Source organism: Gymnoscopelus microlampas (genome assembly GCF_963454915.1).
Source record: "Gymnoscopelus microlampas genome assembly, chromosome: 10".
Taxonomy (NCBI): Eukaryota; Metazoa; Chordata; class Actinopteri; order Myctophiformes; family Myctophidae; genus Gymnoscopelus; species Gymnoscopelus microlampas.
Genome location: NC_139947.1, coordinates 41,895,380 through 41,922,968, shown reverse-complemented (window position 1 = coordinate 41,922,968; position 27,589 = coordinate 41,895,380). Strand labels below are relative to the sequence as shown.

Sequence of the window (27,589 nt, the reverse complement as noted above, 5' to 3'; positions counted from 1 at the left end):
GAAGCAACTTAGGCCACATGAGCACTTTAAACTAACCTGACACTCAGCCTGAATTTTCATTTCGTTTCACTCGATTCAGGCTACTTTATTTTAGACTATCGACTATTTGAAAGTATCCGAGCTACAAGTTCACAACGGTCGCGTTGCGAATCGTTGTGAGCTTGTAGATCTGCTAGTTTCAAAAACTCTTGCAATAAAATGTGGAATATTTTTTGGGGATATTTTTTGAAACATTCTAACAACACAAAAGTTCCCTGGCACAAAACATTTTCATGAAAATATGTGAGAATCACTGGTTTAAATAAAAAAAAAAAAATGGAAGCAAGCCTAAACAAGCTCATATCAGCCTCATATCAACATTTTTTTACAGGCAACTTCACAGAAAAAGAAGCCCAATGTCACTTATAATACGCGGACATGGCAACGCTAGACGGTACTAGGGAGTTCCTTGACTCGTGACAAACTTTTGGGGAGGTGGAGCCTGTTAATTCACAAAAAGTTCGGAGAGCACTCATCTCTGCTTCTCAGCCGCTATCTGAGAATAAGCGGTCTGCTAATCTGGTGGTGGTAGATAGCGTTTTTATGTGGTCCTGGTCTGGACAGTCCCTGTAATCCTTTTCAGCAGAGGAAATTTGAGAGAGAGAGAGAGAGAGAGAGAGAGAGAGAGAGAGAGAGAGAGAGAGAGAGAGAGAGAGAGAGATGCTTATCAGATGCGAAGATAAGATTAACCAAATGAACAATGAATCTCAAGTGTTCAATGGATGCTATCTGACTGCTATGTTGACCGTTTCAACATGAATTTACTGTCAGACAAGACTGCCTTAGAATATAATTATCATTTATCAATTATCAATTGTCATTTATCTTTGGATAACTTTTTTTGGGGTAGATAAATCTAGAATGTAGATTGTTTTAAAGTAGGCTACTATGTTTGACATGATCAGTGGTGCCAAATTACCTACCTACCTGCCACACAAAGGAGAGCCTATCTCACAATTCAATACTCATAGTAAAACTGAAAGTCACCCATTAAAATACAAATTCAGTCAAGTCTTATACAGTACCCATTTTCAACCTATCTTCGCATAATTAGTCCTCACTAGTGCTCATTAAATGTGTACCATTTCTGTCTACTCCCTGTGACTCAGAGGATGGCTATTGACAGTTCAGAAACCTGCCTACCAATGGCCTCATTGGTAGCCATGTTTGGTCAATTCAAACAAGATTTCAAACCTTTTTTTTTTTATGTAACTTCCCAGGAAGAGCAAGGCTGTAGTTTGGAAGCTTGGAATCCCCATGGATGATGTCATTGGTTTCTGAATGTATTTTGAGTATCAAAAGTAGAAGTAAATGCTGGTAATACAAAATAATATAACTAGCCATTATGCATACTTTTCTCTCTCACTGAGCTTTATGAAGTTTATTCTGTCATCTTACATTTCTGATGATCTAAACATTTGGCAAATTTTAGAGCACATTTGAGAATGCTGAAAAGTCACTCCCTCATTGCACATTAAGACAACATTTCAGCTCATATTAATTCCTCCTCACTTTAATAAATATAGCCATATCTAAAATATAGCCATATCTAAGCAATACTGTATTATGCGGTGCATTATGAGTGATGCCATCTTCCTTGGTAGCAATAACATACTGACCAGGTATAGACCCCTTAACAGACGACGTCACACTGATAAGAACCAGTATGCGTGCAACCAGTATGCGCTAAATGAAACCCATTCTATCAGGTCTCGCTAGGACGCGCCTCACTAGCCAACACACAAGAGGGGGTTGGGATGTGCTGAAACTAGCGCACCCCGAAACAACAGGTTGGAAATTGATTGCGTGAAAAAATCACCTGCGCATCCACTCTCAATGTTAGTAAACAATTAATTGGTCTATGGGCATGCTGACAGCATTAATAACTTGCTCACTATTTTCTTTTCAATGGGATTTTTTTTCTCCATTAGATTATTAATGTACGAGTATTTTGAAGGGAGTGAGCAAATGTATTGGGGTCAAAAATAATATCTTCTTAAAAATTGTAGGGGAGTAAAAATTAAAGTAGACACAAATAAACATATCAAGTAAAGTACAGATCCTCAGAAAAAGTACTTAAGTAAAGAAACAAAGTCGTCTTAGTAAGTACTAAGTACTTACCACTTTTAGTCTGGACATGATCATTGGGTACATCATTTCAGTGATTTTTGGCAGAAACTGGGAACTGCAAAACAAAGGCAATTCTACTGGTTAAATAACCAAAACCTGTCAAATGTGCTTGATAGGATAGGTTTTTGAGGCCTACCCTGTTTAAAAATAAGATCTTATTCCCATGAAATACAGAGTAATCGATAAAGTAGATAAAGGCAGACCTATCAGTACTACTGTGTGAAAACTGAATAATTACTTAAGTATTATGTAAATCCCCACTAAATACACCTTTATTTCATAGCGTGAGACTTGCTCAATGTGTGATCCATATGTGTGCCCTACTAATTACAGTGTTGATCTGATTCTGGAATATGATGTTCTCTGATGCCAATGGGGTGTGGGAAGATTTAGTATTTATGCTTCTGAGTCACACGAGACCCACGCAGTTGGAAAGTGGTTAGGCTGCAAGAAGCAGCCTCACACTGAAGTGAGACCTTTAATAAAGTGATCCAGGCTTGCTGGAATTAGTGGCTGTTGATTTAGCTGATTCACTTCAAGCCCAGAGGATTGGACACCAGGGCCAAATGTGGCTGGGTGGCAGTATAGCAACATAAGGGTGATTTATGCTTGGTTGCACGCCGTGTAGCGCACCGAAAATAGCTGATCTACAAGCTTGCGTTGTGAACTTGTAATTCTGCCATTTTTAGTGCACGGCATGGTGCGCCACCAAGTATAAATCAGGCATTAGTATCTTTTACCGTCAAGTGTTGCTCATATTTATAACTGCTCTGTGGGCCCCCAATAGAGAAGAAGGAGGGTCATTTTCTGAAGACTGCCCAGGGGCCTGTCCACAGCTGTTGGGGTCAACGTAATGGTTCAAAGCCCTCATCTACTACTACTCTACTCTCACCCTGTTTTTAGGAGTACATGATAAGCTTGCAGAAGAAATAAACCTATCGTGTTTACTGGGTGGTTGCCATCCCAAGCAAGACCTTGTCACCATCTAAATGATTTGAGGTCCAAACTTTCCCACTGGAAAAAATATTTTGCTAGCTTACCAAACTTTCAAAACACTTTTAATCCTTCTGCAATGAGACTATACAGTCTCTTTATTTATTGTGCCCCCACCTGCCACAAGCACTTTGATGAATTTTAATTGGGTACTGTATGTCATCTTTATTTGTGTGTCTGGATAGTCCAAAGCCTGGTGCTGGTCATAGTTAGTCATTATATTCAGCTATGCACAGACTCATGACCTCATGAGGAAATGAGACTTAAACATTTGAGGTCATTCCAGAGGAGGCAAGAAAATGACTTTGGGTCTACTGTAGATTAGATTGATATGAGCTTAAAAGTCTAATTGTACTTCATTTTTACACTCTGAAGAGTTAAATTAACACTCAATATTTTGCTACAGGCTTTTTCTGTTTCCTGTGGAGGTCAGGTCACACAATATCTCTCCTAGCATCCAATAGCCATGAGCCCATACACACGTATGGTATGCTGTACCAAAGCAAAAACTAACCAAATGCAAAAACACATGATAACCTATTAAGACAGGACTTGCCAACTTGGAAGCCACGCTCATCGATGTGCTAGGCCATCGGCTGCATGGTGTGTGGGCACTCACATACTACAAGGTCTCATTGTCAGCCAGTGGCGTTCCCAGGATTTACATTTAGGGCAAAGATTCTTTTCACCCCCCCCCCCCCCCCCCCCCTCTATTACCCCAAAAAATAAATTTCAACTCAATCGAAAATCGGCAATCAAAAATCGGCAATCGAAAAAAGTTGCCGTTTTCAAGATGTTTTGTCCATTATCTCTGGAACGGAAGGTCCAATCTGCTCAGTTCAAAGCTTGTTGAGGACAGTAAGCACGCAATGACACCTTTTCGGGTTATATGTTTTTTTAGGGGAGGCGAGATCTGAGTTGGGCATGCGAGCGCCTGCCCTGCCTCTACAGTGGGTACGCCACTGCTGTCAGCGCACCTGTCTTTGATTGAAAAAGGTATGTATTTGTTTGTAAACCTTGCACATACGCAGTACATGCAGTGAAAGCGCTCCTCAAAAAAATTGGCTTCGGAATGATGTGTACACATTTGGACACATCATTCCGTTAGCATTTTTGTTACACAAAGTTGGATCCTGTTCCCTTTTTGGTGGAACGCATGATGGGGAGTGTATAACTGAACGGTATTTTCCATTTCCCCCCAACTGTGATTTCCGTTGAAAAGGGGGTGTGGATATTCCAATGCCTGTGCATTGACATCACCACAGGGCCACTATGGCAACAGATTTGGAGTGCAACAAAACACTTCTAGGACACTTCACAAGACTATAAACAGCTGGCCACCTTCCTACAAATATAGCTCTGACACACTTGCACTTACCGTATACACAAGCAGGCAAATGCATACAGTATATGAGGGCTTACAAACACACAGTAACAAAGATATGCACAAACTATGTGTACACACACTTCTACACACATAGGCTACAATACACACTCAGACATACACACTCTTTTGGGCAACTGAGCACGTGTCTTTCCATATACTGGGACAAATTATTAATAGCACAACCATAAGGCCAGTCACTATTATTATCTTGGCACAGTTATATGCAGTTATATGTTATATGATGTGAACCCTTTTCATTGAGCCAACCTGGAAACTTCTAGTCATTGACTTAAAAATTGCTGGCAGTGTTTCAAAATCCTATGGAGGAGTTATTTGATTATTGTCACTCTGCCCTCAAACATTTATATTATCAACTAGATATTATATTTTTTATACCTTTATCTTTTATTATGTTTTGATAATTTTCTATCTGTGCTGTCCTTTACGTATGTGGGTTTGTATGTGGGGAGGGGGGAGGGATGTGGGGGGGGGTTGTATGTATACTTTTGTGAAAATGTTTAAATGAAAAAAACAAAAAAAACTAGATATTATAGCCACTTTCAACCTGGGGGGCCCCCTGGGGCATATCATTATCTGAAAATAGCAGATCTACCAACTCACAACACATGACATCCGTAAGCTTGTTGATCAGCTATTTTCGCTATTTGTCATATGACAAATTATATATCGTAGGGCATAAGTGGTTACTTTTTCCCAAATATTTGCATTTTGTAATTAGTTATGGATTCTTTCTTATTCAACAATTTACCAGCACCTCTATCCACAATACAATATATTTATTCCCTGAGCCCTTGCCCTTGCCCCCCAGGCCTCCCTCATCTCATTTCTCTCTATAACACAAACAGTGGCCTGACACTGATGGACTCCATGGGGGTGGGGTGGAGAGCCACACTGATGGTTGCCATTAAGCAACTGTTAGCACCAGGATAAAGGCCCCAGGAGCAGACAGCAAATAAAAGCCACAACAGGCGATATGTACACACACGCTAGCCACAACAATCAAAGCAGGATATATTCATCTATTTGTTCCTTTAGCAGTAGGCAAATCCCCTCTGACCCATTGTTTTACTGATCTGCTTAGCCATGGGTTGAGAAAGTCTTATTGAGAAAGGAAATTTGCTGTTATAATGGGAGGGGGATTTCTGATTATGAAACGATGAAGGTCCGTGCTACCATTTAAAACTGATTAGTTGTGTAAAGAAAAGTATTTGAGAGGAATGAACCACTGTAGCTTAGGCCTAACATTGCAGGACCTGGTCTTGATCTCTAAAGCTAAAGCTTTACAACCTGTATCAAAATACATTTTAAGCACACAGAGTTGGCCTTCCTTCCTTCCTTTCTTGCTCCTTATATTGTTTATCCCTGTCACTCTCTCCATGTTTTCCCCTTCTCCCTATTTCTCTCTGCTTCTCTCCCCTTCATCCTCTCTACTCCACTGTTGTGATGTCGTGATACACATCTAACTGACAGGAAATTCCTCCAATGTAAAGGCCTGCCTGTGCTTCCTGCACTTTCAGACTGTGCACACATGCACATACATAACCTCTCTCTCTCTCTCTCTCTCTCTCTCTCTCTCTCTCTCTCTCTCTCTCTCTCTCTCTCTCTCTCTCTCTCTCTCTCTCTCTCTCTCTCTCTCTCTCTCTCTCTCTCTCTCTCTCTCTCTCTCTCTTGGCACAAATACCAGTCCCCTTCTCCCTGTAACATTGTGCATGTACAGTAAAACTGAAAGAGGAAGGGTGGTGGGGTGTTGTTGATCTCTCTGGGACGTTGCTTACTGGTCGACAGATTTGTCATGAAGGAGTGGAACTCCTGAGTTGGCTGTCCCTTGTTTTCAACACCATCTCTTAGCAACGTAGAGGTTGAGTGAATCATACCATTGTTTTAGACAGGGGACTCCTCTGGAGGGCTCCTTAAAAGGCGAAATAATCTTCCCCATAATACTAACACAAGCATGGTTCCTTCTGCATTTCTTTGCCATCTTTCTTATTGTTGAGATGTTATTGAGGAACCCCCATGAACTTCAGGCGATGTGGGCGAGCGGCAAGATGATCCTAAGAGTGTCCATTGTTCAATTACCTTGTTAAAGTGGCCACAAACCATCTGAAAATGAGCAGTTGAGTTTTATGTACATCCGCTAATCTGTCTGAGGGAGCAGAGCAGTAAAGCAGCAGTGCGCGTGCTGTTTTGGGGGTACAAACTCTGCCAGAGACATTCCACATCCCATAACACATAACTATCCCCTAATACCAACCCTGACCTGTCTGCATTTACAACGTGTCTGTGAGCCCTCACAATGTGGATCACACACACTCTCACCCCTGAAATCTCTTTTAATGACTCGTTTTCACAAACTTTGTGTCTCAAGCCACATCGTTATTTTGTTTTTGTAGCTGTAATCAAAACAACCACTACATCTTCACAATCAAAATCACAGTCAGAATCACAATCAGAGTCATAATCAGAATATTTTTTAATGCCAACCAATTAGGCTATGTTTGCACTATAAGGAATTTGCCTTGGTGAGTTTAATGCATTACACTGAATAACAACAGTATGAAGACATACTTACATAGTACGTTCTTTACAAATATAAATATAAAGATGAAGATTGAAAAAATATACAATATTCAACATTCAATATAGAGGCTAATATGGGTAAATAAGTATATTCACTTAAATATAAAAGTGGCATAAGCCTAAGGATAACCCTAACCCTAACCCTAAGAGGTTAAACCAACTATGAATGAACTATATCTCACAAAGCCTATGGAAGGAAAAACATTTGAACAAGCTGATTGGTTAATGGCTCAATTCAAAGATACCATTGAAAAAGACACGTCCCCTCCGCTTTTGCATTCTCATCCTCCATGGTACGGGTGTCATGTTTTATTTGCATGGCCTATTTGTCTCTCAGAATAATGTGCGCCCCCTGACCCCCTTGTGTGTTTTCTTATTGGGGCGGCTGTGCTGTGGGGCTGCTGGTGTGCGAGGCCTTGCAGTGAAGGAATGCGGCTGTAAAGTGTGTATCTGGGGGTACAGCAGGAGAGGGCAGTGAATCAGTGTGACCACTGCAGAGCCTGAGGGTATTGTTTCATTCTCACAAACATACACACATGTGCACACATGTGCACACATGTGCACGTGCATGTACGTGCACACAATTATACACATTCGATCCGCGTTCACTGCTGTAGGTTTCCCACGCCCACTCTCTTGACCATATATTACGTTTGACACAGTGCTCATGAATGACAATTTCACTCCAAGAAAGGGAACAAAAAAAAAATATATATATATAGTTTATAGAATTTGTAGTTTAAGACTAAAGATCAGATTAATAGAGCTTTGTAAATGTGCTAACATTTCACACATGAACATTTGCAATCTTTTGTTTTATTCTAACAAAAATGTGACATGAAAGAAAATTACTCATCGTATCATATCTCAGAATCCCCTCATCATGTACTATAGTCCCTGAAGCTGGTGTAAGTTGACGTGTAAGTCAGTAGACCAGCTCTTTCAGCTGCTTCTGCTGTGACATCTAAATCCCTTTGTTATTAATGGTGGATGGCACTAGCAGACACAACACTATTGTGCACACTTTCAACAATCCATCAGGAGAACAGTGACATATATTTCCTCCATTGACAAAGAAGATCCTATAGCGGAGATTGATGGAACAAGACCAATGTGCCCACCTCCTCTTTTCCTGATAGAGAAAACAAAGCTTCATTATGATAATTTTCTCTTTTATTTTATAGATTGCATTTGCAAACTTTGCGCTAGCACAGGAATGTTATTCAAAAATAATGTTGTCCTACTATCTACCATATGCCCTGCTTGCCACCTTCCTTTGTTTTCCAAAGGCATTTGTTTACCAAGCTGTCTCTTCCTGCCTGCGGCAGAATCTGTCATGGACAGGAAGCACATGTATTACATAAATATTCCGTCTTCTTATTTTTTCCAATGATGCTGTCGAGAGATGCAGTGTCATTCTATAAAGTCTGCCACATATAAATATTGCAGGTTTTGTATATTGTCAAATCTGTTGTTCCATGCTGATAACAGTTTCATTATTTCTACCCTATCGAACAACTAAGTATTTCCTGACGTATTGTGTTCTATGTCCTGTCCAGACTGTGCTCAGCAGAGGCCAGTGTACAGCATGGTTATGCAGAGCTTTCATAAGAATGTACCGTACTTCAGCAGGAGCGTGCGTCACTGTCACCTTCTGTAAATAAAAAAAAACAATGTTTATGACGGTGAGTCACAATGTCTCCCATTAAGACCATACACATACCCCCCTGCGTTGTTATCTGGCACGCTCCTCCTTATAAGTCAATGTTGATGTTAATGCAGTCCAGATCACCGAGGTGTCACACAGACTCACACAGCCTTATATAGAAGCTAACCGAAGTTTAGCCTATGATCGGTGCATTAGAGTATCTGCAAGTGGGGGGCACGGTCATGTGTGAACCAACATACAAAAGGGATTCTGTCATCGCTCTAATCATGTAAAAGTCACAGGCAGGTCATGTCCCGTGGTGGTCTGGAGAAGCTGCCTGGGAGTAGCTGATATCCTCCTATGAGTCAGGGTCTCTCAACCTCAGCGGAAACACTGGATGAAGGGGTCTTGGGAATGATTGGCGTATTAATATCTGTTTGTTTGGGGGGCAGGCTCTAGGAGAGGAATCAGCGCCGCGCGGAGGCGTGACACACATCATGTCCTCCGTCAGGATGGGGTTACATCCCAAACAAACCAAAGCATGGTCACAAGTAAACTGCTGAGGGGATGAAGTGTCCACTCTAATGAAAAGGTCCAGGGTCAGAACATTATTGTGGTTCCAAAGCTAGGTTATCCCTCTGCTTGATATCTGACACATCCTGAACTTAATAATATTGATCCAGTCTTTGGTATCCCAGCAGAGCTAACATAAACTCTCCACCTGTTCTCAGAGGTAGACTGAGCCTATGCCATGCTATGCCTACTGTTTGGTTCAATTACAATGACAATGTTGTTTAATGTGGTCGTAAGGGCATGGTCTGAACATGCACAATCATTTCACTCTGAGAGTGTACAAATGGACCCAAATGGAAATGTACCCCTACGTTTCCGTTAGAAATTCGGGAAACAGGCAATGTAAAAAGAGAACAACTTGAAAAAGTGCTCCATGGAGCACAGGTCTCTGCCAGGTCAGGTAGGTTATTGTGGCCTCCAGGTGGCGCTATAATAGGCCAATGTGAAAAGTGTGCCATTTCATCTTAGGCCTTTCTCGGCAATCGGATGCTGCATGCATGATTTGAGGCATTTTGTTCCAAAAATGTGTTTTGCAAAAATGTACCTGCTGGTGGTGCTATAACAGGTCAATGTGAGAAGGGTGGCATTTCTTCCTCGGTCTAGTGGGAATGTGCGTGAAAACTTTCACGGAAATTGCAATCGGATGCTGCATGCATGATTTGAGGCATTTTGTTCCAAAAATGTGTTTTGCAAAAGGTGGTGCTATAACAGGTCAATGTGAGAAGGGTGGCATTTCTTCCTCGGTCTAGTGGGAATGTGCGTGAAAACTTTCACGGAAATTGCAAGCTGCTTTCATGATTTGAGGCATTTTGTTCAATACCGACCAATCCTGCAAACTTTGGAAGTCAATTTTAGCCAATCAGGATGGAATATGGAAAATCGGACAGATCCGTGTTGATCACATTACTATAGAGATACTGTGTACCGATTTGCGTACTTTATGGACAAAATCTGTAGGAGTAAAAAAAAGATTGTGCAAAAATCGGCCTCATGGTGGCGCTATTATGGGCCGACCTGAAAAATTCGGGTCAGAGATTCTGCTCTGGCATCCAGGGAGTGTGTGCGCAGTTTCGTAGCGATCGGGCCAACAGTGCCGGAGATTAGCTGCTCGCAGACAGTCGGACACATGGACGGACAGGGTGCAAAACATAGTCTCGGCCATGCCTTTGGCCTGGCGGAGACGAAAATAAAATAAAACAGAATTCCTGTTAGAGCAGTGATGCGCTCTGGGACATCTCTATGGAAAATGTTTCAGCAGGCCTTTCAGCTTTTGGACAATAGTTAATAGTGAATCTGCTCCAGCATACTCTGCTGGATATATGAAATGCCAAATTTAAACAGCGTGTTCCAGGCTAAAATATCCTCTAACAGTTCCTTTCACTCAGGAAAGGCAGGTTTATCCATATTGAGTGGAATACCAAAACCGTTCCCCCTCTCACACACCCATGTTTTTGGATACATTGGCTGGGTGACCTTGGCATGTTTTATCGAAGAACAACACAGACACACACACACACACACACACACACACACACACACACACACACACACACACACACACACACACACACACACACACACACACACACACACACACACACACACACACACACACACACACACACACACACACACACACACACACACACACCATATTGGGAGAGAGCCATGTCTCCATAGCTCATTTATTATAGTAGGTAGGCCTATTACCACTCAACGCAGTCAAACAATCCCTGTCTTCCTGCTTTTGTGTTCTGGAATGTTATGTTTTGGTGCTGCTAATGCGCTGCCAGCGCTTCAAATCAAATCCACAGCTGACGTCTTGAGGACATGTGTTGCCATGTCGCCTGCAAAACAAACTTGTGACTTGTTGTGACAACGCTGTCCCTGACAGTCCGTCTATAATGCATGTTCGAGAATGTATCTTAATCAGGCACAGAAAAGCATGTTAATCAGGCACCATTATCCGCTGGGCTACCATGTCCCGCAATAAAATTGCATTAACTCGTCATTATAATAAAGACAAAATACCTCTTCCTGGCTACATGATTACGACAAGCAGAACAACTGGTACTAATAATGTAATGTAGTGCAGCTGAAGAGGAGCATGTAAAGGACCACCTACACACCAGAGCAGCAGTCAAGAAGGTGCTCCTGTGGGAAAAGAAAATGACAAAACACACAAAACAACAAATAGGGCCTCGCCTCCCCTCTCTCACTGAAATAATTTCGATAGTGGAACACCCAGGCAGAGAACAACAGGAAAAAATATTTTCCTTTCCAGTGGCTGTCTGCTCATAAAACCACAGGGGTTAGATGGGGCCTGGATCATCATACATCCCTGAGAATATCTTAGATTGGGTGAGAAACAGGTTAAAATGCCAAATAACTTTAGAATCACTGACCACTAGAATCTGAGAGATGTTTTTTGATATCCTCCCTTCTATGTTTGATAAGGCAGAACATCTCTAGAAAGGATGATAAGAAACCCAGTGAAAAGTTCCAGCTGGTCATTTGGTTTGGAATGTTACTCATTAATGCCCCATCATGATCAGTTTACTGCACTTCCACAAGTCTGTTGGTCAAAATGCATTAAAACAACAACATAATACTATATATTTTAAGAGAAACATAATAATTACACTTTACTTTGAACCTCTAGTCAGGAAGTGACACAGCCATTCTGAATACTGATTCATCCCCCATGTCTAGCTTCACTTGGGAGCTAAATATCTCACCCAGGGAGGAATTGACCATGCAAGGCTATAACTATCTCACTGTTTAATGACCCTGGGGATCAACGTTAGTAGCCTAATGTTTGTGTTAAAATGCTGATTCACTCTCTCTAATGGAGAGTCCTCTGGAAAGGCTGTGCACAGGCTGTCTTGTGACACAACATTCATCTAACTGTGACTCTAAATAAGGCAGTGTATGTCTTTGTATGGTTTATCGATGCCTTTCCAAGTCACCAGCAGCACTCACTGTTCTTGCATGACCTGGCACGCACACAAGCAATGAGAGACTGAAGTGGAGCTCTGTTCTTTATCCCTAGATGCCTCACACATGACCGGCACTCCCGGCAGAGAGAGAAGATAGGAGACTACTCAACAGGGGAGGAGAGGAGAGGAGAGGAGAGGAGAGGAGAGGAGAGGAGAGGAGAGGCCCTGAAGGTCGCTAAGTAGCATCTGAGTCACAGAATTATGATTACGAATCATCTGATCCAATATCCCAAGGTCCCATATTATGCACATGCAGTAATCCTCCCCTCCCCGATGATGTCCAGTAAACCACCCCATCTACCATCATGCTTCACTCGTCCCAGTGTCTCTTTTCATGTCTCTGCTACTTTAATTTCAGTGTGTGTGTGTGTGTGTGTGTGTGTGTGTGTGTGTGTGTGTGTGTGTGTGTGTGTGTGTGTGTGTGTAGGAGGAATCAAGAGAATAAAGTCTATCTTTGTCTAGCATCTGTGGGTGAGTAATGTATCCATTTATTACACATCTATATAAGACACATTGATTTGGAGCAGTTTGGTTATTCTATGGTTACTAATTAAATTCTGTAGAAACATCTCACTGAATTGCTACATTGGATGACCTCCTATAAATTTGTAATTCTTATCTGGCCAGGGAACCATGGAATCTCACATGTGGATAGAGGGAGACTGACAGACAGAATGACACCTGATAAAAGCTGCCAATTGAAATATTTATTTTCTTTCATTTTCTTTGTTTCATTTTTTATTTCTCCTCTCTCGTTCTTCTCCACCTCTCCGCTTCTCCCTTAGGCCTACCTCTCCCCACTGCAGCAACATAGGCGCGTTGTGTGGAGCTGTGCTCTGAAAACGTCAGTCCTCATGTGCTGTGGCCTGGTTTTTATTAGCGTTTTGGCGCAGAATACTGTGCGTTCTGCCTAGCTACGGGAGCTGTCAGTGTAGAGATTTCCTTTTTACAACGTAGCCCCTATCACACACACACGCACACACTCACCTAACCCACCCCCTGCCCTACGCCAGGGGACCAGAGCAACCCGGAACATTTGAGTCCACCAGTCAACTCTTGCTTGTGTGGATGTGATGTGTGCGAACTCTTTGGTTGCCATTGGAAACAAGCAGGGGTGGGGTCTCCCACTCCGAGGAGACTTCGTCATGGGTGCGTCCAGACTCCAGCCGCACCACATGGACCCAGTTCAACTTGCTGTGTTCTGGCCTAACGGCGGCTGCTGGGGAGTTGAGCAAGTATGGGAATAAACAGCTTTTTGCCTTTTAATAACCCCGCTCATGTGAATGCTGGTAACCTCGTCCCCAGCAGAGGTTCCACATGAACTGAAATAGTACTGGTGTGATGGGAGGATCAGACAGAATGTTGGATGAGAGTGTGAGGTGTGGTGAGAAAAATTAACATTTGGATTCAGAAATGATTACACCGACCTTGTGAGAATCCAAGTCGCTGCATGGTGGTGATCCAGATTTCGAAAACAAAAATTGTTTTGTGCAAGTCGCATACCAGCAGTCAAGGAAAGTTATAGTTTATCGATGCTCACGTCTTATTGGTATATACACACCATACACCATTTATGTTAATAGAAGCAGGAAGCTGCCTGTGCTGCTTTCAGGCCTACAACAGTATTCTCATTTCTGACTGTCTTGTAAAACTCCCAAAGCTGTGATCAATGCCCTGGCAGTCTGACACAAACCCTGAGCTTTGATTTCCTTGGTTTGCTGTGATTTGAGATCAGCCTGCTTAAACGTTCCCGTGCCTGCCTCTCCATGCTGTAATTGCTTCCATGTCTCTCAGTTGTGGTGCAGCAGGCTGTGCTGACGACGTTGGTAAGAGAGGTGGAGGAGAGGCTTTCAATAAGGGCAGCAGGGTGGGTGGGGTCATGTACTCACAGTGGCTGAAGCTCATTCTCTCAGCTGAGAGACTGCTGCGCACTAGTGTGACACTGCTATGGAGACGTCTCACTGTGTGAGCTAAACACTTATCCATGTTATGAGTAAGGCTTTCCCTCGCTCCCAATGTACTTTTCTATTTCCATGTCGGTGACGTAGAGTATCCCTTAAATACCCCACGTCCTGAACCACAACCTCCTACAGCCAATTAAATCCACCACAAGGTTAGCATAAAAGGAATGTGGTATATTCAACACATAAGCAAAGTTCTTACAGGTTCTCCTGTTTGCTCCAGGGGCCCTCTGATGTGAAATGGAGATATGCTGATTTAAAACATATTGAGGGGCGTTTAGAAAGCATGAGTTCTCACTTCTTCTGTGCTTGGAACTGGAGGCCTCTGAAGATGTCATCTCTCTCATTAACACATGTGGCCTAGCCAAGCCTTCATATTTACAGATTTAATATAATAGCCTACAAGAGAACAAGCACCCAGGGGTAGATGAGGATAGATACAATTAGACAGACTATGAATGAATTTCTGTATATAGTAGGATGTCATCAATGTGTTATCTTTTTTCTTCTGTGTGTTAAGCATGTGCAGCAGTTGTATCTGGCTTGACCGTATAATGTAACCTTCTTCTGATTAGTGTTTGGATCTATCATGTATTGCGCTTTTTGTGCAGATCCAAATAAAATAATTCAAACGTGTGTGTGTGTGTGTGTGTGTGTGTGTGTGTGTGTGTGTGTCTGTGTGTGTGTGTGTGTGTGTGTGTGTGTGTGTGTGTGTGTGTGTGTGTGTGTGTGTGTGTGTGTGTGTGTGTCTGTGTGTGTGTGTGTGTGTGTGTGTGTGTGTGTGTGTGTGTGTGTGTGTGTGTGTGTGTGTGTGTGTGTGTGTAGTCAGACATACAGACAGGCAGGCCGGACGGACATATTGACAGAAAGCTAGATATTCCTGGAGACAGAGCGAGAGAGACAAAGGGGAGAAAGAACTCCATGTCCAGACTGCATCCAGGTGTTCTCGACGCTGTGCGTCCTAACAGTAGGCAAGGAGGCTGAATTCCACAGGTGCGAAGTGGTTCTTTTGACCGCCGTCTGCCAGGTGTTCCTACATCTCATGTCTTCTGAAGATCTCTTTGATACACCAAACAGGAGGTGATGCCAGGACAGCCAGGAGACAAAAATCCACATGTGCTGAACATTTTTCTTTTGCGCGGAGGAGAGAAAGAAAACGCAGGGACCAATTTGCATGATGAACAGATATTAATCCTCCCACGTCATAGAGGAGCTCCACTTTGACTGATGATTGTGCAGCTCGGTTTGGGGTTCAAACTGAAATGTTTCATGAGGGAACAGCGACCAATTGTTCCCCTGAGATTCATGAGATATGGTGCATTGTCCCTTATTAGCATACCCCATTAATCTGACGATGACATGGGTTTTCTCTGCTTTTCCCCCCACATAACAGGGAATATACATGGTATGCAATAAAAAAAAGCTATCTAGTTATTAGATGGGTTACTTGGCTCTCTGTGAGAGTCTATAGAATGAGGTATTGTTATAGTCCAGAGGAGCAGGACCTCAGTCTGTGACTCCTCTACTACTCACTTCCACTGTCTGAGAGCAGAATTCAGTGGCTGAGCAAGGAAACAGATGTCTATTAATCAGTGGGGTTCTGATGAGTCGCACCCACGGGTGACACAATACCCATTCAGTACAGTGCTGACTGGTAGACATGAGTAGGCTATGTGAATGATACTAATAGTCTCCTAAAAAAAGAAGAAAAAAGTACCAAAAGGACACAATTTACAAAGTGTTAGTTAATGTTTTGTGTCAAATAATCTTTAAGAAAAAACATCCTGAAAACCTAAAATATTTAAGCGTGAGCAATGAGCATTGTTAGTCAACGGAATTTGGCAGCCTGTATTCTATACATCCTGTATACTATACAGGCTGCCAAATTACACATTAATGCTATACAGTGTACTGTATAGCATTATTGTGAACCCGGACATGTTGAGTAACACAACGTTCTATGAAATGATCTGTCTATATTGATATTTTCAAATTAGACAGCTACAATAATGGTCAGAGACAAAATATTTAGTTATGCCCATATATGGAGATCTCTGTATCTTTCAGTCCTTGTCCCTTTATGCCCATATATGGAGAGATCCCTGATGTGATCAGTATATGCCCATACCCATGTATATGGGCATACTGACATGCCCAATGGAGATCTCTATATATTTCAGTCCATGTCCTTTTTATGCCCCCATATGGAGATGTCTTTATCTGCCAGTCCCCGTCCCTTTTATGCCTATATGGGGATCCCTGATGTCATCAGTATATGCATATATACGGCATGCCCACTTTTGTGCCCATATATGGAGCTGAGTGATTTGTTTTCACCTGATGCCATGACGAATCCATGGATATTTTATAAGTTTTTGTCACATTCCTAAGCCAATAACTTGATGATCTGCGGACCGAGGCAGTGGTTCCGGTAGGAGACACAAAGGAGACTCTTTGTGTCTCCTACCGGAACCGTTGCCAGTCATCAAATTATTGGCTTAGGAATGCGACAAAAACAAAAAAATATCCATGAATATCCATGAATGAAGTCTCTATGGGGTGACTAATCGATAGGAAAAAAAGTCAGTTGGGGGTGAACTATCCCTTTAAGACAATTTTAATAAAGGATAATTAGTTGGTTAACTATCTGGTTGGTTGACTTCTGTCCGGTTAACTAGCTGTTGGTTGGTCTGCAGTTTGACATGCAGAATCAGACAGCGTATAAAATAGTATTATTATTGGGGTGTGCCTCCTGGTACTTGATCATGCTGTGAAGAAGAGCATTATGCTAACATTGTTACATGCAATAATATAATTTCTGCCATGATCCAATGCTGCTACGACAAACAGTTAATTTAATCCACCACTCTAGCTCTTTGCTCTCCGTAGAGATAGAGACATAGAGAGCTTTTTACTCCAGTATTACACATAATTTTAAAAACGCATTATCAACACATACTGTAAGCCTACGCCTAGTACAGATTCTAATCAAAACATCCTGTTTCACCCTACTTCCTGCCATGAGATACCCGATCATTTTACCCACACAAAGTTTAGTATGCAAGTGCATGCATCCAACAACATACATGCTTTTTGGGTTGACAATGCACATCATGCACATCATCCTTTGCCATGTCAGATTCTGCCTCACACAGCCCTGGGTAGGCCACCCAGCCTGGCGGAGATATACGCTCCCTTCGTCCACCAAACCCCCCTAAATCGTTAACTATTTGGTCGGTTGGTTAAGTCGTTAGTTGGTTGACTGATTATAAGTGATGGGTGAGTTATTCTCTCTCTAGGTCGTCCTCAGACTCTCTCTCTTGGTCGTTATTGGGATTGTTAAAGACTGACATTTGACCGTTTGACCAGTAAATGTGTTGATTCACTCTCTGATACTGATACACTTGATGCCATGACCATCAACTGTGTTATCAGACTGAGGCCTGTGCACGATGATACAAGATGCATCTGTTGTTATTCTACTCATTCTGTTCTTTTCCATTTCTTATATTTTATGGTCACGTCATGTGTACTGTATATTCTTTATGCGTGTAACACCCTCGGCTCACACTTTTCTTAAGAGGTCAGTGATGATGTGTGAGTGCACGCGCGCATACATGTATGTGTATGTTCATTGTCCTTCATCCCACATACAGGCATACGGCTGAACTAAATGTCATTCATCACAGATGAAGGTGCTAACAAAATAAATACTAACCACTAACCACAAACATCATACTACACAGGAAACAAAAACAGGGTGGGTTTGTGGCATGGCGCGCGTGCGTGCGTGCGTGCATGTGTGTGTGTGCATGCGTGTATATGTGTGGTAGGATCACACCTTCCCCTCAGTCATGGTTCCTGTCTTCCTTGTAAACCACGTAGTACTACAGTCTGTCATTGCTTTCAGAGAGGACTAAAGACTTTCCTTTTTAATAAAGCATTCGGTTAGCTATTCAGGTTTTCTTTGCCCCCCCCCCCTTGCTTTTTGTAATTGTTTTTTTGATTGTTTTTTAATTATGTACTGTAGCACTTTGAAGGTTGTTTCAAATGTAAAGTGCAATATAAATACAATGTATTACTAGACATATTTCTGAGAAAACAAGAATGTCAACTTTTGCTTCAACCAGCCCTTGTGTCCGTAGATGGCAACCCGTCCCCTTTCTGCCAGAAAGGGACATACTGTGATAGGAGAATAGAAGAAGGTGTGTGAAATTTCCTCCCATGGGATGTAGTTGAGATAATGTGTAACTTAGTGATAATGTGATAATCTCTCTTTATGTGTCACTTATAATGTGAGAATCTGTCTTTGTGTGTACTTATAATGTGAGAATCAGTTGACCTTGTCCTTATGTCACCACAATGAGTATACTTAACATGCAGGCTCTTCTAGTCTGCCACCAAACACAAACTAGGACATTAATCGTCTGTTAAAGCAGCTATTTTATGACAGTGGCAAAAACATGCTTCAAAAATGAAATCACAGGCAAGGAATAGCACTGCGTGGGAAGAATTAAAAGTATAAAATACAAATAATGTGCATCAAGGGATAGGGGTTAACTATTTCTGCTACTTTCACAGGAAACCATCATGCAACAAAGTATAAAGCATAAAATAAAATAGAGTTTGAGTGGCTATGATCCTCTGCCGTCTAATATTAGAGTATCTCCTCAAACTAAACATGCAGCTCTGTCCCAGGGATCTTCATCACATGCACATCATGGACTCTTTAGAGAAATCTTCTGTCAGTATAATCACATATGTCTTTGGCACTCCCCAGAAACCGAGCTCCCTGTTTTATTTTCGCAATCCTCCAACTACAAACCCACTTGTAAAAGAATCGCTACACTTGATGAAAGTAATTAACAAACAAATAACACATAGGATGCACACAACTGCCCTAAGCCATCGTTTCCCAAGCATTTTCAGCTGAGACCCAAAATATTAATTAAGTGTCTCCCTGGGACCAAAACGTACAAGAATACATTATGAATTGAATAATTAAATAATAATTAAATCATTTTGGACTTTTATACAAATTTCTGAAATGGTTTTGAGTATTATTATTATTATTATTTTATAATAAAACAAAAGTTTTACTTGCGTGACCCATAAAAAGGGTTCCCATGCAGATAGGCATTTTGTCTGACTACATCAAAGTAACATAGCTCTGCTGTCCGGGGTGCTCCTTCCACTCCGACTAGTGGCTTCCGCGTGCGGTTAGGGTTAGGTATAGGGTTCGTTAACGTCGGAAAGGCGTCATGTTGGAAAGGCGAAATGCACCCCTGCTGTCCAGCGCGAAACTGCTAACTCCAAAACGCTCATTGTTCAGGAAACGAAAAAACAAAATATAAGTTTTTCAGAAAATGAAGAAAACAAAGCAATACTACCTCATCAAAGTTGGTATAGTGACTGTATATATTGTGAGATACTTGCATGTGTCATTATATTATCAACACTTTACCCAAATCGCGAGTAAATCAACACTTTACCCAGCGCGAGTGGAGTTAGAAGTTTCAGACGAGCAGAAATCAAGCTGAAATGGAGTTAGGTGTCCAAACAACAGTAGCTCCACTCGCTGCTGAGAGAGAGGTTTCAAAAGGGTACAGATTCCCAAAAGCTAACAATGGATCTCCAAGCTCACAATGCATCACAACAACGTGTGAATTAATGCCCTGATGCTTCATGACACTTATTATATAGGCCTACAACAATAAACAGGACTTTAAATATTACAATAACTTCTGCTAAGAGGTAGTATAACACTAGCGCGACAGAAATGCTATGAACGTCTTTCTTCTTATCACAATGCTCTCCTCATTAAACACTTCATAGATTTTAGAAATATAATTACTTGTTTTCATAACATTAGCGTCAGTGCTGTTTGATAAACAGGTACACTGCATAGTTTTAACAGACTACGGGGAGTCTGTTTACGTGTTCCTCCTCCTCGTTCACTGCGCAACGCGCACTGCTAATGCTGTGCTGTAGCACTGTGTAGAGGAGAGGGGGGAGTTGTTTGTTTTTGACGGACAGTTTGAGGATCCAATGGAGTTGGGAGTTTTCGTCTGAGGCGCTTTTTAATACTTTTCATTGGTTCAAATGTTTAGATTTTTTACACAGATGTGAAGGGTGTTCAATAGCGTCGATTTATGAAAAAAAAAAAAAAAAAAGATGAAAATGGAGTTAGCTGGTTCGTCCTGGACACCGACGATAGTATCCACGTCGGTGATGTAGAGGCTAGGGATATTTTCAATGCTGCGTGGAAAAATCATGAGTATTAATTCAATTTGCAGTACTACAGTCAATTCGCATCACAGGTTTCAGGACTCTACTCTAATTTTTTTTACAGTCTAGGTGCTTTTGGAGTGTGTCAATGGCATCTACAATATTCACAGATAACAGAGGGTTATGTGTTGTGGTTATTCAAAAGACTTGATGAGTCTTGAGGTTTACGTGCATCTGACATGAGTCAGTCTAGTCATTGTAAATCCATGAATTTATTTTCCTTTTGAGGAATTGAAAAAGGGATGAAAGGGGCTCAGACAGACAGATTGTAGGGCGTAATGGACTATACACTAATGTATGAAACCCCTGCTATGTAAACTGTGATGTAACAAATGACAGAGCTTAGCTGCAGAGTGCTATAGTAAACACAGAGACCAACGTTCCTCAGCTCTCTCTTTGTAAGTAGCGTAAAGTGCATAGTTGTAGAAATGACAAGGCAGGGCACTCCACAGACGACGAACACAAAGATGAATTAATGCCTATGAGTTTTTGTTTGATTACACTACGAACCAGATAAAAGAAAATCAGATTTATTTACAGCTTAACTCCACCTGAAGTCAGGATAAACTTTCTGCATATAGCTTAATGTAGGATACGTGGAACTTCTGATGCCGGTGTTTCTGGTAGAGTAAAGCTCCTCGGCTCCTCCCAGACCCATGCCATGCTGGGAGGATGACAGTGGGGCTCCTCATTAACACAGCGTGGGCCCCTAACTTGCATCATTCTCTATTAATAGGGAGGGACACACCCTGTACCTGCAATGAATAAAGACAACAAGTTAGATAGAGGCACAGATTCCTTTAAGGCTCCTGCAATCATAATATGAGCTGTACTGCTGCTAACCTCTGTCACCCCCCATCCCCCAAACAACACCCCCAATCCCCTCCCTCCGCTGCTCCTCTCCACCAATATTCTTCATCATTTACCCCTCATCCTCACCTCTATATCGTTCCCTGCCCTGACCGTCCCCAAGTATCTCTCCCCGAAATGATGAGGTATCGGTCCAGGATTACGCAGGTGCAGACCGATAGGGAGACAGCCGTCAGGCGACCAGAAACCTCTAAATACACATCCACCTGTTAAAGATTACTATAATATTAAACCAAACAACCTTTCACAAAGAGTTAGCCCGCACTGATAACAAAGAAAGAAAGGAAGAGGACATTGACGTAATGAATAAGCGGCAGCTGTATAAGGCCAACCTCAACAAAGAGCACCTCTCTGACTCACTGTTTTTCCACTTCCAAACCCCCTAATCAGTAAAAAAGGGTTTTTTTCAGAGGAGGGGAGGGGGGGGGGGGGGTCTTCAGGTGCCTCAACAAAGACTGCGTTGACTCACCTTGCTGCTGCCGCTACAGAGGGAGTCAGCTGGAGAGAGCTGTGATTAGAAAAGTGCATGGGGATGACCTCTCCTCCCCGGGTGACTGGACACACTCCGTAGGGGCCCTAATGAAGGGGCCAGCGCTCAGGGAAGGGCCCCAGGGTCATAGGCTGATGCTATAGAGAGAAACTTCAGAGGCCTCTAATCTGGTGACACCCAACACAGTGCAGTGCAGGGTCGACACGCATGTGTGTGTGTGTGTGTGTGTGTGTGTGTGTGTGTGTGTGTGTGTGTGTGTGTGTGTGTGTGTGTGTGGCTGAGAGGCTGTGTGCGACTGTGCGTGCGTGCGTGTATGAACATGTTCATATGACTTAGCAATATTATCTTCAAAAGGGCATTTCCAAAGGAAACAACGCTCGTGGAACACCACCTTGCTGTTAAAGATATGAAGAATAGGGAACACAGGGATTAATAGAGTCTTCAATGCCACAGTTGTCCTCTCTGCTTGTTGTCATAAGCGTTGTGTCGGCTCTCCAAAAAAAACATAGTAAAGTGACCTCTCTAAATGGAAAAAAAAAGGAGACGATCAAGTCATATTAATTGGCAGACATGTTGCAACAGCAGCCTTTCTCAACACCGTACAGTTGTTGTTGTTTTGTTTTTGTTTGTTTTTTTGTTCTTATGAATACATGGATTACTCGAGAACCCACTTGGGCCCCTCTGTCTGTTGAGAGAAGAGGGTGGGAGCGAAACGAAAGTGCTTCCGCTCATATAGCCAAAACATCCCCGGGAAGTCCATACCAACGTCCTAAAGCTTCAAATTCCTCAAGTCCTGCATTGCTAAATGGATCATACAGCCACTGATGACAATGGTGTGTCGGGACCTGGAAGACACTGCTTGTCAGATCCATGTTAAGCTTGAACAATGTGCTTTCAACACTGAAGGTCTCCAAACCTCTAGGAACTGACCTCTTCTCAGAAGTGGCGGCTTGCTTACACAAAATGAAATGTGGCACATCGAGGTCAAAATTTAAACATTTACCAAACAACAGGCCTCCAGATCACTTTACCTCCCCAATAATTTATGGCTGTTTGAATTCCTCAGCTCTCCCTCCCCTGGAGCCTAATCCCAGGGAGTGAGGTCGGGGTTAGAATTGAAATCATTTGATCAGCTCTCAGGATGTAGTCTGACAGGGAGGTGCGTAAATTGTGTGGAGGTTCGAGACCAGCCAAGTTAAGCCTGATTTATACTTTGTTGTATAATGGTGTTGCACACAAAAAATTGCATGCAACGGTCAGAGTGCATAGTTCTTCACACGCAGATGAACCACAACCACTGGTCTGGTACCATGTGGGAAGTGTAAGTAAGTACATACCTTTTATTTATAAAGCACCTTTCAAAACAAAGTTACAAGGTGCTGTACAGTGGATAAGAATATAATATAAACAATCAATTTAAAACAAGTTAAAACAAAGCACATAAGAGCAATAAGAAATAAAGCAAAACATTGACCTGCACAAGTGAGGCAGGTAAAAACTTCATAAGAGAAAATGCTTACGAAACAAATGTGTTTTTAACAAGCACTTAAAACTGTCAACTGACTCAGCATTTTTTATCGCCAAGGGTAGAGCGTTCCACAGTGTATGAGCAACTACTGCAAGCAACTAGTTTTTGAGTCTGGTCGTGCGTATATCCAGATCCTTTTTGTCAGAGGACCTGAGAGATCTCACAAGTGTCAAACCAGATTGTTCCTCATGGAGGCCTTTAGGAGTCGTCTCTCAAACCACACCATCTCTCCCACAATCTTCAGAGAATCTGTATTTCCACCCCATTAAAGTTGAGAACAGGAAGCTGTCATCTGCGCTTTAAATCGGAAGGGTAGTCGACCAATCACAAGCAGTGTTCACAAAACTTTATTTTAAAATATCTTTAAAATACATTTTTGAATTTCCATTTCTGCTAAGCAGCTCAGACTTATTTACTAGACTGCACAGGCAAGGCGGGGGAATATCGGGACAATACGCTCATTTTCAGAGCTTCTGAAGTACAGATTTGAATGTTCAAATGTTCAAGCATTTGAACATTGTGGGAGCCATCATGTCTGCCTTCAGAGACTACTTTATTTTGGCAACACATTCTGTCACTCCCTGTGTCCACTGGGTATGGCCTTGGAACAGGAATTGCATTTGACACAATGGGACTCCCCTGCGTCAGACTTTGACGCAACCGTACCTGCCCTGTCACATCGCATGTTGACGAGGACGGATGATGTACGATTCTCTGCCTATCTGTATGTAATCTCTCAAGAACAGATCTGCTCTGCGTTTGAATCTGTCGGTAGCCGTGTTGACAACCCGTGCGCATTGGTTTCAAGTGGGCGTGCCTTCAGATCAGGAAGCAGGCCGTGCTTTACCCAATCAAATGTAGTGGGCGGGATTCACGTGTCCGTCGATCCTTCCCCACTCGAAACAAACCGAAACTAATTTAACAATAGCATCCGCGGAGCAGACAAAACCACAGAAAGATATTCACATTTTAACTTGCTCTTTTCATCATAGAAACAAGTGGGCTTATAACCAAAACGATCCATGTTCTCTGGGAGAAGTGGTGTTAGTGTTCCGTGTAGAAATATTGTTAGTGGGAATGAAAACATAGTCGCACCACCGGAAGTGATGCGCTGAAGGCAGACCAAACGCAGAGGTCACTGTTTTTCCTTTTCAGTTGGCGAGGGGTTCCCAGATTGATCTGTATGTAACTCAAACTGTGCAAAGACAGCAGAAGCAGACTTCCCACTGCTCGGCACGACCACTCGCTTGCCTAACGGCTTGCTCACAGGGCTCATGTTGACTTCTGACAGCGTGCCTGCCTTATTTTAAATGTTCTTAGCAGATGTGTCAACCTATTACAAATTGCGAGTGAGAATGGCACTTCTGCATTCCAGTCAAGGTCATTAAAAAGAAGATACGGTCATCTACGTAATTTTCGCTATCCAGCAATTCCAGACGGCAGATTCGTCGCACTGGGACACTGGGAGGCAAACTGCAGCCGAAAGTTTGGTGGTACATTGGAGTCAGTGAGAGCCAGGTGGACCAGCTTATGAACATAACTGCGACCTTTGTAAAATACTCTACTACATATCACACATTGTTTTCTGCTGTGTTGCTTTTCGATGTGTTCACTGTATAATTTTATTGAGGTATCTAAAGAGTACTTTTCTGAACGTGGCAACGTATCACAAGACTGTCGGTCATTGACAGCCTGACAATCAAATCTCGCGATACTGCTGAGCCAGAAACGATACATGCCGCTGTTTAGATGCCTCAATAACAGTGTGTGTATCTTTACTTACTGAATCTTCCTCCAGGTTGGTTGGTACCCAGAGCTCAAGTGACCCAACATGCCAGTGCTGATCTCCTCTGACACTTCAAATGGAGAAAAAATCAAAAACAAATCACTGTACAAAAGAAAAAAGGTCATGTGTTAGTGCTTGCGGTAAGGCAGGAACCCACATTTCAGCTGTAAAATGTTGCCTTTCAGAGGGAAATTCTCTGGTAGGCTATCCTGATTTTGAGTGATTTATTGGGAACACTAATGTTTCTCCAAAAATGCACGTGGAAGAAAGTATGGAAGGGTGGTCAGGACTCGGGAGGAAAGAAGGGAGGGCGAAGAAGGAGGGAAGGTAGTAGCTCTTTCGGAACCCTGTAGTGTAGTGCATACCTTCTTTGTATTTGGGATGACCGTCATCCCAAAATACTAAAAAGGTATTGCTTCCGAAAGGGGAAGGTAGGAACTTTAATACACAAAAACAAAACTTTAGTTTCATTTCTGCTTTCTGGAGCATTATAGAAATTAACCTCATGTTCAATTATAGATTGTTAAAAAAAACTAAAAGAAACTAATACTGATACCAACCAATAAAAACCTGTGGCCAGAATCTTTAAAGAGACAAACGGTTAACTCTCCTCATATTACTTCCCTGAATCCAGTGAGTGGAAGGCAAGTTGTCCCATGTCCTGACAAGAGGTTTATTCTTGGACCAAAGCCTTATACCTCGATCTCTCTCAGGGGATCCACTTTCCCTACACCCCAAAGAGAGCCTATAAATAATCTTCTGAGGTCATCTCCGATGCGTAATTAATTTTGATCAGTACTTCCCTGGGTGGAGAAGTGGCTGGAGTGTTATGACAACCCCCTCCATCAAGCCCATCACCTGTTGGACTCATGCTATGCCTGTTTTCCCAGCAGTAATCTGAGCCTGGGCCAGAGTCCTGGCACGCATGGGCACCACTGAGATACCAGACAAAGGAGGCCCCACAGTGCATGTGAATCCAAAACTCCCTCACATTAACCACTTCTTAAACCCTACATACTGCGTTGACCGGGGTCCCGCAGGGCTCAATCCTTGGCACCCTCATTTTCCCCCCTCTAGTCTACACCAAATCTATTTGCCCAAAATAGCCGATCTACTGGCTATGTTCTGTGAATGGTTGCCTATTTTGCAGAATTGTCGTCTACTATGACATGCCCAGAATTAGTTTTATGCAGTAGAGTTGGAACAAACTTCCAGACGATCTGTGGCTCGTGCCAACAATGACTACTTTTACATGCATACAAAAATCTTTGATGTTCTGTAGTGCCTTTTTATTAAGAAAACTATTCAGCTTACACCTGTTTCTTTTATTGTCTTTTAATTTTCATATTCATGACTTTTGCAAGTCTTTTTAATGCCTTGTGAAAGCATAATTAAGTGCCTGTGTATGAAATATGGTATACAAATCCAACTCAACTTTCCTGGCTTTGCCTTGTCTTGTCTTACAGGTTTTAAGATGTTGTGTCAAAACACAATTTAAGACTTAAGCCCTGGATTCAAACAAACCTTTTCACATTTTTTCTAAATATTTTCCCAAACATAACCAAAATGATATATGCCTAAAATTGGGATGTCAGTGTTAAAGTGGTTAATGAAAGTGGTTGGGATCGTATCTGTCATTGGTCTGTATTAACTCACCCAGCAGCAGCAGCAGTAGTATTACGGTAGATATACAGTAGATGGAATATAATTCACTCACAAACCCTGAACTCTCCTGTAGCTGCCCCAGGTTCAACAAATGTCCACGCCTCATACAGATGTCTTTTCTGGTATTTTATTTCCACAACTCTCCAAACTCCTCCAATAGTAAACACCATAAGACACCGTGAAAACTATGAAAAGAATAAACATACATTTGTTTAAGGTTATTGAGTCCACAGTCATTGTAAAGTCCTCTTGATTATCAAGTCCACACAGGTGCATCCAATTATTGCCATGTTACGCTGAAGTCTCTCAACAAGTTTACATTTGCACATTTTGATAACACACATACACAGATACATCACAAATCAATGAAAGGCACAACTACAATAAGCATTTACCGTGTGCGCCTCTTGAACCATGTGCAGAACTTTGGCAATATTATTCTCTCTCTCTCTCTCTCTCTCTCTCTGGAGTTTCTCATAGACGTGACCTCTCTGTGTCAGCTCTGCTTGCATCTGACTTGATTGACAAGCTTCACTCTGACCATGTGACTCTGCCCAATTTACCGTAACCCTCTAAACAATGGGCACAGCATTTTCACCTTAACTGTTGTACTAAACCCTTTTAATATATTTAT

The 27,589-nt window shown here is 42.2% G+C and overlaps 1 protein-coding gene across 1 annotated transcript in view; it reads right to left on the bottom strand.

Moving 5' to 3' along the window:
• Nucleotides 1-27,589, bottom strand: part of csrnp2 (cysteine-serine-rich nuclear protein 2) — a 352,543-nt gene that overhangs the window by 306,085 nt on the left and 18,869 nt on the right. The window lies entirely within an intron of this gene.